The sequence below is a fragment of the Coptis chinensis genome, chromosome 1, assembly GCF_015680905.1.
Source record: "Coptis chinensis isolate HL-2020 chromosome 1, ASM1568090v1, whole genome shotgun sequence".
NCBI classification, from domain to species: Eukaryota; Viridiplantae; Streptophyta; class Magnoliopsida; order Ranunculales; family Ranunculaceae; genus Coptis; species Coptis chinensis.
Window position 1 is genome coordinate 7618320 of NC_141456.1, and position 11709 is coordinate 7630028.

The following is an 11709-nucleotide window of genomic DNA, read 5'->3' on the forward strand; positions in this document are numbered from 1 at the left end:
TGTCGCATATAACAAAACTTGTCAACCTAACAACCATGAAAAACAATGAGAACTAGCCTAAATCGATGTAGTAAAAAGAATAAAATATATAAGCGCGGCCCTAAAGCCTTTAAAGAGGGCTTAGGGTAGGGTCAGGGCTTGAGATTTAGACTTGTAACTCGGCCCGACCCAACCCTATGCTGACTTTTAGGGCTGGGTCGATCCAGCCTTAATATATGAAGGGCTTTAAATGTTTAGGGTTGGGCTAGCCCGACCCGGCCCATTGCCCACCCCTAGTTCATACTTCATACCCAAATAAGTGAACAATGATTGTTCATAGCTCGTGTTTAGGTATAAACAATGATTATTCATACTCCAATAGGTATTCTTACTAATCATACATTATGTTGAGGTATAAATATTGATTGTTCATACTCCAAATAGAGTGTTCTTACTGATCATACATTATGTTAAGATATGAACATTGATTGTTCATACCCCAAATAGGTATGAACAATCTCCAATAGGTGTTCTTACTTATCATACATTAAGTTGAGGTATAAATAATGATTGTTAAGTTCATACCAAATTGGTATGAACAATCATTAAACATATCTATTTGGAGTACGAGAGTGTTCATAACTTATATTAAGGTATGAACAACTCAAATAGGTATGTACGAACAAAGATTGTTCATAACTTATGTTGATGTATGAACTATAGGTGCAAATGGATAGGTTTGGATTCAGATATGCCTGTATCTGAATCCAATTCCCAAAATTTATACCGATATCCGAATCCGATGGATATTAAAAATTTTATCCGAATCCGAATCGGATATTATCCTAAAATTAAAATTAATTAATTTTTTTTTGCTTTGAATAATTCATTTTACCACTATAAAAACTAGTTTATATTATAGTTTGATATTATTAGTGTATGATTTTATATAATGTTTTATACAATAAAAAAATGAATAAATCAAATATATATAATGACTACTAATTTTTAAAATCGGATGCGGATATAGCAGTATCCAATTCCGTATCCGAAACCAGTTCAGATATAAAAAATGATCCGAATCCGAATCTGTATCCAATTTTTGGATAGTATCCGATTTTTCACATATGAATTCAAATCGGATTCAAATATTTGGATATCTACTTGCACCCCTATGAACAATTATTGTTTATACTCCAAATATGAACAATCATTGTTTATACTCCAAATAGGTGTTCTCACTGATCATATATTATATTGAGGTATGCACATTGATTGTTCATAGCTCATGTTGAGGTATGAACATTAATTGTTCATATCATACTTCAAATAGGTATGAACAATGATTGTTCATACTCCAATATATGTTCTCACTGATCATATATTATGTTGAGGTATGAACAATAAGTGTTCATAGATTATGTTAAGGTATGAACAACCCAAATAAGTATGAACAATGATTGTTTATACGAACAATGATTGTTCATACTATATACATCGGGTCGTTTCGGTTGGGTTGAAGCCATTTATTATTTTCGAACTAGGGATATATTTGACTTTTCATCTATCAGAGTCATTTTGATTATATTAGCTGTGAATTTATAAAGCTGTGAATTTTGATTACATTAGTTCTCTGTGTGTACCATCTTGGAACTATGAACATAACTACAACAGTGATGATGCGGGAAGAATTTTGATATTTTGGGATGTTGGTAGAGTTTTAGTTGTCAAGGTGAGGGAAACTTTGCAGCTTATCCACTGTAAGGTTACCCTCTTGCATAATTCAGCTGAGTTTTCATTTACTGCAATTTATGCTAGTAATAGTATGAATACTAGAGCTCGTTTCTGGCAAGACATGGTTGCTATAAGTTCAAGCATCTCTGGCCCTTGGTGTTGCTTGGGTGACTATAATAATGTTTTATTCACACATGAGAGAGTTGGTGACCTTGTTGTCCACCCTAGAGAAACAGTTCCATTATCAAATTGTCTAGTTGCAGCTGGGCTCTATGACATCAAATCAGTGGGGTGTACACTCACATGGACTAACTATGGTTTAGGCTTGAATAAGAAATGGGCTAAACTTGATAGGTGCTTGGTGAATCAATATTGGAGTGCCACTTTCCCAAGTTCTGTTGCCGATTTCTTGACTCAAGGAATATCAGACCACTTACCTATTATGGTATATTGGATAGATGCCTACAGGTGTAGACCACCATTCAGATTTAGCAATTTTTGGATTCATACTCTAGAATTCAAGGATACTTTGCAATCTTGCTGGTCCATTCAGTTGTATGGTAGTGAGATGTATATTTTTACTCAAAAACTGAAGTTGCTCAAATCAAAATTGAAAAGGTGGTCAAAGCAATCTTTTTCCAATCTTCACCAACAAACTGAAATCTCCAAGAAGGAGTTAGAAGAGCTACAAAAATGACTACAAGTACAACCTCTTGAACCTAACCTGGGTTTGGAGGAAAAGGAGCTCAGAATTAGACTCTGTGAGAACATAAGATTGGAAGAAGCAGACCTACAATAGAGATCCTATACTGAATGGACAGTGCACGGAGACAGAGGTACTGAATTCTTCTACAATTCCATCAAGGAGAGGAAGGCCAGAAATTATGTTTGGGTGGTAACGGATATGCAACAACAAAGATGTGAGGGACAAGAAAAGGTGGCAATTGCCTTTATTGAATACTACAAGTCCATTATAGGACAAGTTTCTCCTACAAACTGCTATGTGTCTCAGCTAGAAATCATTCCTGTTAGGAGTGTTGTGTTTGCTGAACAATCTATTGCTATATGTATTGACATCTCTGTAGATGAGGTTAAGGAGGCTATTTTTAGTATGGATGACAACAAAAGCCCTGGGCCTGATGGATACAATGCTTGCTTCTACAAGTGGAACTGGGACTGCCTTGGACATGATTTCTTTGTAGCTGTTCTTTCTTGTTTTTCAAGAAACAATATTCTAAGAGGTGTTAACTCTACATTCTTATGACTTATCCCCAAAGGTTTAAGCCCTACAAAAGTTGAAGAGTTTAGGTCCATTTCTTGCTGCAATATTATTTATAAATGCATTTTGAAGATTCTTACTAATATACTAATGCCTTTCATCTCATCTTTGATATCTATTAGCCAAGCAGTGTTTCTTCCTGGCAGATTAATTCAAGACAATCTGTTGTTGGTACATGAATTGATTAGGCAGTACACAAGGAAGTATGGTACTGCCAGATGCTCTATCAAGGTGGATCTCAAGAAAGCTTATGATACTCTCTCATGGGAAGCTTTAGAACTTATCCTCCACAAATTCAACTTCCCCACCAAGTTTATCAATTGGGTGAAAATGTGTTATACTGCACCTCATTTCTCCATTTTGATCAATGGAACGCCTCATGGGTATTTTGAAGGTAAAAAGGGACTCAGATAGGGGGATCCCATATCACCCTACCTATTTGTACTTGTCATGGAATTGTTGAGTGGCCTTATCTCTCATAACCTACAGGAATGCAGGATCAACCCTCATTCGAAATGCAAGAAGTTGAATATAACTCATCTTTGCTTTGCTGTAATGACCGAAATTTTACCTACGGGTAAATTGGTCATTTTACGTGTTAGTTCAGTGCCACTCTAGGTAATTACATACTATATGTCGAGGTTTAACATTTATCATTTGGTGACCGCGCGGGCTTGATTAATGGATATGGGTTTTTCATTGATGGTTAATTTTATGTTGGGCCTATTGTATTTTGGACCTTTATTTATATTACTAGAGTAAATTATGTGGGCTTAGAACTGTTTTGGGCTTTATCTTAATGTATTGGGCTTTTGCTATTACATGGGTTGTTCATATATGTTGGGTTGCTCCTACGGAAGGGGATGGGAGGATAAGGACGAAAAAAGAAAAAGAGGATCGCGCTCTTCTCTCTTTGGGGGGTTTCGAAGAAATATCTCTCGGTTTTGATTCCCCCGAAATCCGTCTCTTTCTCTCTCAGCTTAATCAAAACTTCTTCCGCCGCCACCATCCGGTGTTAATCCACAACTTAAATTAATTTCGGTACTAGTAGGGGAAAACCTTTGCGAACTAAGGGGAAAAAGAGCTGGTGTTCAGGGAATTTGAAATGGGAAATGACTTTGATTATGTCGTTTGAGCACTCATTGTTCTACGGATCAGGAGCTATTGGAAGATAGGCGGGATGGAGAATTTTGTACCTAGTTTTCATGTTTATCTTGAATGAATTGTGAACCCTGAAATCATTAGCTAGTAGGTAATTTAATTTGTGCATACTTCATCTGTTAGACTTGTCGTAAACACGCATCATTTGTATATCTATCTAATAAAAAACAATGGTGTGGGGCCCGTAGGGCTTCCATCCTATGGTTGTCTTTGTATCTCACAAATTGTGACATGGCAGTTTCAAACTATCATAAGTGGTGTGCTATTTTCTACTTTAGGTACAGTTCTACAATATCATTTTAAAGGGTAAAAGCTTTTAGATTCCATTCACTTTCTTCTTTTCTCAAATCTCCAGCTGCCACTCTCGGACCCATGTCCGGTATGCTACTCTCTCTCTCCTCTTCTTATCTTCCTCTTCCTTTTTCGTAACAGGGTGAGATTCAATTAGTTTATCTTTTTCTTCCTATTTCGCGGACCCAGTGCTCTAAAACATATTTGACTTCAAATTTTATCAGCTCTGTTTAACTAGATTATTAAGTTTTATATTATTTTCTCTTTGATATGAAAATCGGACTTGAGAACTTACTTGCTTGGAGTTCTTTATTGGTTAACTTTGTTTTTGTGCACGTATAAGGATTTGGCTTTGAACATCTATATGACTTGAGGAGTTACAAGCTAACACTCACTCAACCTATTTTTGGTGTTGGTTAATTGTTGTAGATTATCTTTTCAACTTCCCATTATGTGTATGGTAAGTAGTTACCTTATCATATTTGGAACCTGAGTCAAGTCTAGCATAGTGGCTCATTTAGCAATTCTGACTTCGACTCAAATTAAGCTTTTCATGGCTTCCAATAATTTTTTATGCTTTCTCCTTGTGGTTCTTTATTCATTCAAAGCACTGATTTTTTATTGTATTTTATTAGGGTGTTTTGGATATCCAACAACGTTTTTCTTAGATTATGTAGTTGGAGGTGTCATGGCTGTTTGATAAGAAAACGGTTCCGCCGATAGTATCATAGAAAAGAAGGTTCTATTAGTTCTCAATGTAGGTGGTTTGGATATGGTGAACTTCGGAGCATACAATTCCTTCCGAGTTTCACCAAAGAAACATTTATATCCACAATGATGGCGGTGCATAAAGCTTCATTTTTTTAGTTGTTACTTATTTTCTTTCTCAATTTACTCAATAGAAAAATTCGGCAATACCGGATATGAGTCCGGTCTATTTAATATTTTAATTTGGCATGGACGGTTTCATCTTAATAAGACAACTTTTAAGCCCAAAATATTAATATCTTTTTGTGTGACCCATTCGAGTTCAAAAATCAACCAATCAATATCTTTGAGGGATATGATGCTCAATTGAATTCAATTCTTTCATTCTTCTATTGCCCGATTTGTGTCAAAACTGCCTTATTTATACAATAAGTAATTAGCCTTCCATCATTTATGTTATAAAAAAACAAAAGTTGATATAAAGCGGTGATGTACCTTTTACCGGTTCAATTACCAAAGTAAAAAAAAATTGAGTTATTTTTCTCCTCAATGAAGAAATTAAGTTCATCTTGACCTCCGAGAAAGTTTGTTGACATTCCTATTTGTATGTGAAACTAAATTGAATCTCCACGGATGATGTTTTAATATCATGCATATCATGGCCATTGAAAACAAGAAATTTGCCGCCTTTATAGCAGAAAAACTAAACAAGTCAGCGTCAAAGGTATGCGTGTGTGCCTTCCACAGATTGTGGCATCTAAAGCTCTGGATGAATTAGGAAAGCCCTTTTACAATCCACGAGGCTACTTCTACTCTTTTAAATGAATTGGAGAGGCTTGTGGAGACAAATGAAGATCGCCAGGTAAAACTAACTGCTCATCCTAAAGCATTTCTATACGTTTTTTTTTCCTTTTATGTCATGCATGGCTTTTTATGTGTTTTTCAAATTCATTTATCTCCATCATGTCTTCATTTCCCTAAAGATACTTGTGTTTATTATTTTATTAGATTAAAGGCGTTCGAGTTTGCAAAGTCATTGGTAGACTCATTCTTAGAGATAAGCCCCAATATTTCCAAAGATTTTGATCCTCGTGGAAGAGCATCCACGATCTAATCAAGATCTTTGTGGGGAATGCATTTTTCGAAAATTGATTTTTTACCGGGGTGGAACCATTTCTTCAACCCCAAAGAACTTTCTGAAGCAAGACCAAAGATCTTCTTTTCAGTTTGGGAAGTTTTATACTCTCTCTTAGTAAAGATATTGGAAAGATAACCTAGATAAAGTTTACTTTCGTGGTGCACCTTTAAAATCTTTATGTTTATTTTTGTGAAACACCGTGATAAATGACTATAACGAGCTACTTTCACGCTTTCATATATTCTTCCGTTTGTCCCTACCATATTTTTTTTGATTGCTTCTAATATTTCTTTTGGTGAAGAGGTGGTGGTTGTTAGTATGTTTATGTTTGTAAAAAAAAAATTTGGTCCTGTTTGGCTTGTCTATTTCTTTGTTATTTTAGCCGGTGACAACAACTCTGTCTATTAAATGCATTGCGGTGCAGTCTTGGAAGGTGGTTTGCATCATGTTGGTTACTTTTTTAAATATTTTTTCAGTCTACCATATAACCCGGTCATGTCATCTTTTTATTTTTTATTTTTTGTGTTTGTGCTGTGTGTAAAGAAGAAATTAGTTTCAATACTTGCCAACTATAGTGTTAATTGTCCTAACAGAAACACTACAAAGAACTAGGGAAATACTTCAACAATTGAGACATCAAATAAATAAAGGAATGCCGATAATAGGGGCTGTGCAGGGTAGGGCATATCTGCAAAGTTTGAGGAAGCGGTGGGTAATAGATTTGATAGTCATGTACAACTTCAGGCGTTTTTTAAATGGCGGTGAGGGGTTCTTAGGGCGGGTCTATTGCCTTTTGCGGATGATGCAAATGCTTTGTCGATTTTGACATGGCTAATGAAGTATTGCCAGTGAGTTTCACCGACACCTTATTTTAGCGTAGTGATTTGATATAGATTGCATGTTTTTTCTATTATCAAAAGAAAATCTGAAGATACTTGTAACCGGCCATAAAGGATTGCCTTTAAAGTTAAATCCATATTCTACCAAAGCCCTTGTAAATGACTTGCCCTTTATTATGGTGACTGTAATATCCTGTTTTTGCTTGGTAGGTGGTTCCACCACCAAAATCTCTAGAAAGAAGATGCAAATTCAAATAAACACCAAAAGTTTCACTGAATATATATACTTCTACTTTGATACAGGTTTTGATTGTAGAACCACCTACAAGTCCTTCCATTATCCCCTGTTTTAGCTGAAATAAATTCACAAAGTTAACAATCACAGCCTTAGGTTCAGTTGAAGGACGGCCCATTTCCGTGAAACTTTAATTGTGGGTTAGTCAGGTTTTGAATCAAGTATGACCCATTTTTATTGCACTGATCAGTAATTTTTTGTTTACAAATTCTCTTTCAAATTTATATCTTCTGAAAGGTTTATAAATTTCTAGGTGTCTCCAAAATTCTGGAAACTGATAAAAGATTTCAACAAAGTTTTTATACTTGATACGTTGTGGTACACTAGCCCTCTATCAAAAGTTCGAAGGTGGTGCCACAGGTGTGGCCGGTTCATGCGTGCCGGAGGGCACGGACAAACCCTAGTATTGAACAAATATACTTATGTTGGACACTGCCCATATCTTCTAATTTCTTCTGTGGCTTCTTAGTGTACAATATGTGTAAGTTGGGTATTAATTATTAGCTTATATATATATATATATATATATATATATATATATATATAAGTTATTAAGACCGACAAACCGTCGTCCCAAAACAAAACAATGTTTAATTGTCGATTTTAATAAGTCCCTTGACAAAGGTCGCGTCGAGCCATATCAACGGACCGCACTAGGCCATCACCAGGCCGTGTTAAGCTGTTTTAGGTGGCATCCAAGTCACTTATATGCCATATCGCCAGGCCACTGGCCAGGCCGCTACAGACCATGTTAAGTCACGGCAGGCAATTGTCAGACTGCCACAAGCCGCAATGAGTTTTAATATGTCCGTGCCTATTTTATTAACTTATTGTTTTATTTTCCGCGTAATTAATTGGTTGTTAGAATAGTATTGAGATAAGTATATTAATGACATGCGATTATCATGGGTTCTCTTGCGCTAAATACTTCTTTTGTCTAGGTTGAATAATATATATATGGTGCGTTTACTCGAGAATTCAGGGAAAACCTCGAATAAGTAGAAGTGAAGTGACATACTAGGTAGAATACCGATTCAAGGATGAGAATCGGTGAAGGGGACGTTACATGGTTAGAACAAGAGTAAGAACCTAGCTATACCGCCTTCCTCATCGGAAATGGCTTAATCCATTCCATAGATCCTTACCCGAATAGGGGAACTACGATTGGCTTGATCCCTAAATGGGTACGTAGGCAGCCACCCGGCTCAGCCGCTTCCATAGGAAAACCCCTACCCCTTGTACAAAGAAGTCGAGTGTTTAATCTGTTTTATTATTGATAAATTCTTGCTAAATTATATTGTGTGTTATGCATGGATATACGGAATTATATTGAATGCTAACGTTTTTCTTAAGAGTATGTTAATCGATGCACTTACGAGAATTTAATAAGAAAACGGTAAGTGGTATTAAGCAGCTAAAGGTGTGTGTTAACCTTGTCTTTTGTTTTCAATTTCATTTCAAGTGGATTATTATATATTGACTACATATCCAACGTTGAGCGTTGGAGTATCTTCACATGGACAAACAGGCTCCCAGAAAACAAGAAAAGGGTGTATGTGTTCACTAAGAAAAAATTAATGTGAAGCGTACTCTGATCGGCTAAGATGGTTCTTTTAGTTGTTCTTATTCCTAAATTTATTCATTTAAGTTGTTTTGTAATAATTTAGTATTTCTTTATTGTCTTTAATAATGAATCCATATTATGATGCATCCATTAGTTAGAAACTATGAGATGGATTAGCGTTCACTTGTGAAAGACCGATCTGGGGTATGAGATTGGTTTCGGGGCGCTGCAGCTACTTGATTTAACTGACATTTGTCGAGATGGTTAAGTAGCCAGTGCCACGAGTCAATATCTTTAGTAGTTCGGTTTACAGTTGAGGTTTTAATATAATAAATGAAAGTGTATTATTTGATTTTCAGATTAGGACAGGTTGTAAATTTATGAAATGTTAGAAATACAGAGGAAACTCTGCTGAATTTTCTTTGAACACGATGTTTAGAGGGGGTTTTATATTTTAGTTCTAGTTTGGACTCGTGTGAGTCAAACCCGCTCATGTCTTAGTTTATTAGACGGTTGAATATTTAGATCGAGCTCTTTCATCTAGATATTCAATTCTCTGGAAAATTGGGGTGTTACATTTGCGGATGATGTTTTAATATTTTGTAGAGGGGATGAAAAGTCTATCATGGCCATTAAGCAGGACTTGGAAACTTTTGCTGCATTAACCGGGCTAAACCTCAATCCCTCCAAAACATCTTTGCTTGCAGGAGGTCTCACAGTTGATGAAACTAAAGTTCTGGCTGATTGCATGGGAGTTACTACTGCTTCTCCACCCATATCATACTTAGGCCTTCCTTTTATTTTCAGCAAGACTTGGCATCAAGGATTATTTTCCTCTTATACAGAGAATCACTTGCAGAATCTCTAATTGGAAGAATAGATGCTTATCTTATGCAGGTAGACTACAACTTGTTCAAAATGTGCTATCTTCTTTTCACACATATTGGGCTAGAGTCTTCATTCTACCTATGATTGTCTTGGACCGTGTTACAAAGATGTGTAATAGATATCTGTGGTGTGGAGATGACATGAAGTTGAAAGTCTATCCGGCAAGCTCATCCACTATTAGATTGAGAAAGGTGGAAGGTAGCCTTGGTATAATTGACCCAAAAATTTGGAATAAAGCTGCTTATTGTGGACTTGTATTCAAAATTGCCAGTAAGGAGGAATCTTTATGGTCACAATGGGTGTGGACATGCCAGATTACAAGCAAGCACTTCTGGACTATGGAGGTGCCCAAAGACTGTTCTTGGGTATAGAGAAATGTTTTGGATCATAGGAAGACAGCAATCCAGTTTACTAGACACAAGATTGTCAATGGCTGAAACACTTCCCTTTGGCATGATCCTTGGTGTTCCAGCCGACCTTTGTGGCTGAATACAGAAGCCAAATTAATTCTAAACTTCCCCGAGGATGCCACTGTTGATTCTCTATCTCTTACGGTAATCGGTGTTCTCTTTTTCCATCCATCCCCCTTGTCAAGTCAAACTATGGATACTTAATACGAGCATACACCTAAATTTGGATAAGGACAAGGTGGTGTGGACTGAGACTAGTTCATGTATGTTCACAACAAAGTCTGCATATCAATCTTTGAAATCTTTTCGGGTTAAAGTTCCATGGTATAGACGGGTATGGGGAAAACTGGTTACCCCCAAGCACTCGTTCACAAGCTGGCAATTGTTCTCGGGCTCAATTTTGACCCAAGATAGGTTAATAGTCAGAAAAATTCTATCCACTTCTTTATGTTGCCTATGTAATGGCTCAAGGGAAAACTCCAAACATCTCTATTTTGATTACTTGTTCTCAATAACAATGTGGGCTTGAATTAAGAGGGAATTAGGCTTAAGTGGAATTGTTAAGGACTCAAATGCTAAGTGGTTTAACTTCCTTCAAACTACTAATTGAAAGTCAATTCAAGCTGATATCTTCAAGGCTTTTGTATGCACTACCATCAATGCTATATGGGTGGAACGGAATAGTAGAAGATTTCAAGGTAAGCAGCAAGCAATCTCTAAAGTTGGTAATACTATCTTAAATCAGCAGAAAATGTCATTACAAGGGCAACTGAAGGAGATTAAAGACTCACCAGGTGCAAGAGTTCTATTGCAGCGACTAGGTATACAAACTCAGTTTGTGACAAAGGTCCATGTCACTTGTACATGGGCTTCACTTGAGGCCGATGAAGTCATATTGAATCCTGATGGATCAATAAGTAATAATGGCTCGAGTTATGGAGGTTTGGTTAGAAACTCATAAGGAGGAGTGCACTTCATGTACAAGGGATGTAGTCCTTCTAGTTCAGTTCTTGTTTAGGAGCTTAGAGCAATTCTTCAAGGATTGAAAGGATGCAAGGTAATGGGTTTTAGGAAGGTAAAGGTTGAGACTGACTCACTTGGAGCAGCATGTATATTGTTAGGTTCGGAGAGTGCTCCTTAGTACTGTCAGAGTTTGGTAGCCACCATCAAGCTGCTAACCCCGTGGTTTGATAAGCTTGTATACAGGCACACTTTTCGTGAAAGTAATATGGTAGCAGACTTTATTGCTAAGACTGCTAATTGTAATGTTGCTTTTGATATGTTATACCTGCCACCTCTAGAGGAAAGTCTAGAACAAATTGTAAAAAAAGATGTTGCAAGTCATGTGTACTTGAGAGCTTGTTCATACAGGTTGAGGTCTACCTAACCCCTAAATGCTTCAAAAAAAAAAAAAAAAATCGTT